A 6,000-nucleotide genomic window follows, 5' to 3' on the forward strand; every position below is an offset into this window, starting at 1 on the left:
TAAACTCTAATCCCAGTGTGATGGTATTTGGAGATGGGATTTTGGGGGGTAATTCATTCATGAGAATGGAGTCCTCATGGATCAGATTAGTTCTCCTGTAAAAGAGGCTGCAGAGAGCTCTCCAGCCCCTGTTCTGCCATGAAATGTTAAAACCAGAAGTCAGCAGTCTGCAGTCTGGAAGAAGGGTCTCACCAGAATCCAACCATTAAAAAAAATTCCAACAGCCAATCTGTCACCAACTCCCTTGTTGTTGTTGTTCAGTTGCTCAGTCGTGTCCGACTCTGCCACTCCGTGGACTGCAGAATGCCAGGCCTCCCTGTCCATCACCAGCTCCCAGAGCTTGCTCAAACTCATGTCCATTGAGTCGGTGATGCCATCCAACCGTCTCATCCTCTGTCATCCCCTTCTTCTCCTGCCCTCAATCTTTCCCAGCATCAGGGTCTTTTCCAATGAGTTGGCTCTTCACATCAGGTGGCCAACGTATTGGAGCTTCAGCTTCATCATCAGTCCTTCCAATGAATATTTAGGACTGATTTCCTTTAGGATTGACTGGTTTGATCTCCTTGCTGTTCAAGGCACTCTCAAGAGTCTTCTCAGCACCACAGTTTAAAAGCATCAATTCTTCAGTGCTCAGCCTTCTTTATGGTACAACTCTCACATCTGTACATGATTACTGGAAAAGCCATAGCTTTGACTATACAGACCTTTGCTGGAAGAGTGATGTCTCTGCTTCTTAATATGCTGTCTAGGTTTTAAGATGTCTCTTGGAATGTATTAATGCATATATGTGGAATCTAGAAAAATGGTATAGATGAACCTATTTACAGGGCAGGAATGGAGATACAGACATAAAGCATGGACATGTGGACCCAAGATTGAGAGGGGAAGCAGGGGTGGGATGAATTAAGAGATTAGGATGGACATACATACACTCCCATGTGTTAAATAGAAAGCCTGCAGGGGCCTGTCTTCTGGCGTCTGCTCAAACTCATGTCCACTGAGTCGGTGATGCCATCCAACCACCTCATCCTCTATTACCCCCTTCTCCTCTTGCCCTCAGTCTTTCCCAGCATCAGGGTCTTTTCCTGATGGTGGGTGGGAGAGAGGTCCAAGAGGGAGGGGATACACGTATACATATTGCTGATTTGCTTCTGTGTATAGCAGGAACTGGGCCTCCCCAGGGGCTCAGCGGTAAAGGATCTGTCTGCAAAGCAGGAGACGCCAGTTCAATCCCTGAGGAGGGGAAGAGCCCCTGGAGGAGGGCATGGCAACCCACTCCAGTATTCTTGCCTGGAGAATTTTACAGAAAGAGGAGCCTGGCGGGCCACCGTCCATAGGGTTACATGACTGACGCGACTGAGCACACAGCAGAAACTAACAAAACATTTTAAGGCGACTATAACACTCCAGTTAAAAAAAAAGATAAACATGGTAAAAAAAAAATCTCTTGGCTCCTTATTTCTCGTGAATGACACTGTCTTGGTTTAGACCCTAGGATATATTGTCTGGGATTCGTTCAGCTCCTAATTCGTCTCCTTGACTCTAGCTTCTCCTGCTCCAATGCCTCTCCCATAGTGTTTATCAAACCCATATAGTGGCACAGCTTTTTAAAGGTGCTTCTAACACATCTAGAGCAAGGTCTGCAGTCTGAGGGCAAGTCCCCTCTGCTTCTATTGTCCTGATCTCCACGGGTTAGTCCCGTTTCAGTAGGCCGCCTTCTCCTTGAGTCAGAACCCAGCGATCGCACCTCACTCTCTGCAGGACTCAGCTCCTGCTCCTCTGCAAGGCCCGCGGACCCCCTTTCCCTCTATCTGCCTGCATCCAGCCTCTTGCGCAGAGTGTCAAGCTGTTTTATTCCTCAGTGCTCATTACGTTCGCCCTTCTATGCTCTCAGAATAGAATACCTGGATTCCTTCTTTGCAAACGTTTACTGACCTTTAAGATTGAACTCATTCATTCCATCCATAACTATTAAGCACCTAATGTGTGCCACCTGGTGTCCTGGGAGCTGGTCAGACAAGATTCCTGCTGGTGTTTCAGAGGCAGAAGACCAACAGCTGACTGGAAACAAATACATGAATAACTGCCAATAAGAGTGAGTACTCTCAAAAAAGCAGAGCAGAGGGAGGGGCAGCCCTTCACCCTGGTGCAGAGCAGGCTCTCTTGGAGGAAGCGCCATGTGATCTGAGATCTAAATGGGAGCAGGAACTAGCCGCGCAAAGGTCAGGGGAGAAGGTCACTGCGGGCAGAGGGAGCAGCAAGTGCCAAGGCCCCGAGGCAGGGAAAGTCAGTGTGTTAGCAGAGCAGGGAGACACCTGGAGGGGCAGGAGGGTAGTGAATGGAGGGGCGACCCCCACATCACACTATTTCTTATCAGCTATGGAAAGGAGTTCAGGTTCTTTGCTTCCCATATTAAAACTTCCCAGGCTTTCTGTCGCTACTTTTTTTTTTTTTTTATGTTTTCTTATTTATCGTTTGGCTGCACTGGCTCTTTGCCATGTTGCGGGAGCTTTCGTTGTAACACACAGATTCTTTAGTTGTGGTGTGGGGCCTCCGCTAGCTGCAGGATGTGGACTTGGCTGTTCTGTGGCAGGTGGGGTCTTCGTTCCCCGACCAGGGGTGGAACCCACGTCCCCTGCGTGGCAAGGCAGATGCTTGACCACTGGACCACCAGGGAAGGCTGCACTGAGTCTTTAAGCGCTGTGACTCGATCCTCAGTGACCGCAACACTGCGCAGGCTTAGCTTGTCCCAGGCACTGTCATCTCAGCTTCCCCTGTGGCTCTTTGGTCACTGTTCCCCGTATTCTTAGAAAATGAAACAAACCCGGTTTCTTTGTTGAAAATGGCAGCAGATTAAGGAGAAAATAGAAATGAAAAGTCAATGAGGATCTGCCCAGGAAACCTGTGGTTCTCAGTGAACACATTATCCATATTTCCAAATTTGAGAAGGCCAAAGATCTGCAGATACTGTCTTGCCAACTGTCAAAGGCCTACTCTACTGTGACTTACCATCCTTAGTATCATCCGATTGGCTATTTTTTCAGCTAAGTAATTAGGTCCTTTGGGCTTCCCAGGTGGCTCAGTGGTAAAGAATCCACCTGCCAGTGCAGGAGCCCCAGGAGGTGGGGGTTTGATCCTTGAGTTGGGAAGATCCCCTGGAGGAGAGCATGGCAACCCACTCCAGTATTCTTGCCTGGAGAATCCCACGGACAGAGTAGCCTGGCCAGCTACAGTCCATGGGGTCGCAGAGTCGGACACGACTGAGCTACCAACTCACATATACCACACACACACACACACACACACACACACACTTGACCATCCATATTGTGGGAGGAATATCCCATGATATAAATCCCTCCCCACCAATTTCCATAGAAGCCAGCCTGTCTTTCTCAGCCTCCCTTGAAGCTAGGATACAGCCTGTGGTCCTGACTTCTACAATCATTCACCCACAAAACACTTGAAATTGGAAGAAAGCAATGTGAGTAATCAGTTACTTCCCAGAATCCAGTTTTCAGAGAACAGAGGGGGTGAGGTGTCCACCTATTTAAAGCAGAGGGAGATGGACGTCCCTGGTGGTCCAGTGGTTAAGACTCGACGCTTTCACTGCAGGGGCTTGATCCCTGGTCAGGAACTAAGATCCTGTGTGCTATGGGGTATGGCCATAAAATAAAATTAAAAACAAAAAGCAAAACAACCAGAGGGAGAGGGCGGGCACACGGAGCCCGGGCTCAGCAGAGGACCGTGGGTCTGTGTCCCCTGACCGTCTTTGCCAGAGCCGCCCTGCAGCGTGACTCACACGCTCATGAACTTTCAGTCTGACTCTGGCCCTCCAGGAATTTCTGTGACCTCATATCCTTTAATGCATTCCTTTTTTCTATGTAAACTGATAGAATGCCTTCTATTTTTCTCAACTGAGAACTCTGATTGAGGCAGGGTAGAGGAAGCAGGGACATGTTCAATGAAGTGTTAGGGTTTCAAATGAATTAGGAATTAAAAACAAAACCTCTGTAAGTTATGATTTAAGTCAATGGGGGGGATGATGGCTGATTTATCAAAATCCAATTTGCTCACACACTCTTGGAGAGCAGAGCTATTGAAATAACATTGCTGTTAAACAGAAGGCAGGTATTTGGCAACTAGAAGCTTGTAAAGACATTTGGGCTGTAAAATACCCCAGCAGGATGTTGCGTAAGCATGCAAAATAAAGCTCTTAATCCCTCTCACTTACATGTATAGTGGCACGCTGCTCGATGGTATTATATTCTGTCCCAGTGTGAGTTGTCTCCTTTTCACCCTCAGAGCCCCAAGCGTGTGTAATGCCGCAGGAGTGTTTCTACATTGAGTTCCTGGTGACTGAAGGGGACGTTTTGAAATACTTGGCAGAAATGGTATTCTTGTATAGTAAGTCTCCTACATATGAGCGAGTTCTGTTCTGAGAGCACGTTCGTGAGTCCTGAAACACACAAACTTCACCATTTTTTGGAAAACAGAAAAATCTAGACACGACGATGTAACATGCACAAAGTTCAGCATCCGATTAAAAATTGGTCAGCGATACTGTAGGACCTCCCTCATATGTGGACTCTAAAAAGGAACGATGCAAATGAACTTACTTACAAAGCAGAAAGAGACTCACAGGCTTAGAAAACGGACTGAAGGTTGGCGAGGGGAGGGACCGTCAGGGAGTCTGGGAAGGTCACGCACACGCTGCTGTGTTCAAAATGGATAACCAGCAAGGGCCTCCTGTGCAGCACGTGGAGCTCCACTCAGTGTTATGTGCCAGCCTGGATGGGAGGGGGACTTGGAGGACAGTGGGTAATGTATGTGCATGGCCGAGTCCCTTCGCTGTTCACCTGAAACTATCTCAGTATTGCTAATCAGCTATATCCTAATACAAAATAAAAAGTTTAAAGTTTGAAAAAAAGAAAAACTAGTCAACACATTAACAACGAGGAAAAGGTGAGCCAAACCCAGGAGAAAAATCAATCAAGTGGAACAGCCCCAGATGTGACAAAGGTAATGGAATTAGCAGATAAAGACTTTACAAAAGAGCAATTACAAACACGAGTCCCCACAAGGAATGAGTTTCATCCTGAGCTCGTTTGTCAGCCCAATCTTGTTTGTTAAATCCAACAATTCAGCCTAGGTACTGAACACAATCGGCTATAGAGTACTGGACTGTAATGGGTTAATAATACTTTCCACCTTTTAAAAAGTTTAACGTACTTTTGTGTTGTTTTACATAAAAAAAAAAAAAAAAAAAAGCTCAAAAATAACCAGTTTTAATCTTACGGTACAGGACCTTGAAAAGGCCAGCCGCGCAGTATCGCGGCTGGCACACGGGCTGGCGCCCAGCGAAGAGGCAGGAAGAGTGACTGATTGGAGGAGCGGGGCGGGTGGGAGACGGCGGAGCTGGAGGGTGGTCCGCGATGGGGACCGGGGCGTGCAGTCCTCGCGCCTGCGCGGATGACGCAGGATCGGGTTCCTTGCTGGATTCAGTTCTGTCTACCCTCTTGAAAAAGATGACCCAGTGACGTCTGCGTAGTGGCTCTGTCTCGCCTGTCGTAGACGACTCGGTAGCACCCGATCGCGTTCTAAACTGCTGCAGGCTTCCTTACTGTGCTACGTTCGGGTCCTGGGCCTCAAACACTCTCATTACCTCCTCAAATAAAGAACATCCCCTTGGAAACAGTTTCAGAAGGGCAGGTGTTAGCGCTTCTCCAAATGTTTGATAGAATTCACCTTTGAAGCCGACTGAGCCGGACTTTTGTTTGCTGGGAGTTTTTCAACCACAGTTTCCGGTTTCATACTTGTGATGGGTCTGTTCGTATTTCCTATCTCTCCCTGGTTCAGGGTTGGGAGCATGTACCTTTCTAAGAATTTGTCCGTTTCTTCCAGGTTGCCTGTTTTATTGGCATAGAGTTGCGTGTAGCAGCCTTTTATGATCCTTTGTATTTCTGTGGTGTCAGTTGTAACTTCTCCTTTTTCATTTCT

General features: G+C 47.5%; 1 long non-coding RNA gene across 1 annotated transcript; it reads right to left on the reverse strand.

Annotated features, from left to right (window-relative positions):
- Nucleotides 1–2,347: 2,347 nt before the first annotated feature.
- LOC129620703 (uncharacterized) lies at nt 2,348–5,633 on the reverse strand. Its single transcript, XR_008698679.1, has 3 exons — nt 5,309–5,633; nt 4,235–4,459; nt 2,348–2,831 (listed from the first exon to the last, which is right to left on the reverse strand). It is a non-coding gene; the product is annotated as an uncharacterized LOC129620703 (long non-coding RNA).
- Between the last annotated feature and the right edge of the window lie 367 nt (nt 5,634–6,000).

This window comes from Bubalus kerabau, chromosome 10 (assembly GCF_029407905.1).
Source record: "Bubalus kerabau isolate K-KA32 ecotype Philippines breed swamp buffalo chromosome 10, PCC_UOA_SB_1v2, whole genome shotgun sequence".
Classification (NCBI taxonomy): domain Eukaryota; kingdom Metazoa; phylum Chordata; class Mammalia; order Artiodactyla; family Bovidae; genus Bubalus; species Bubalus kerabau.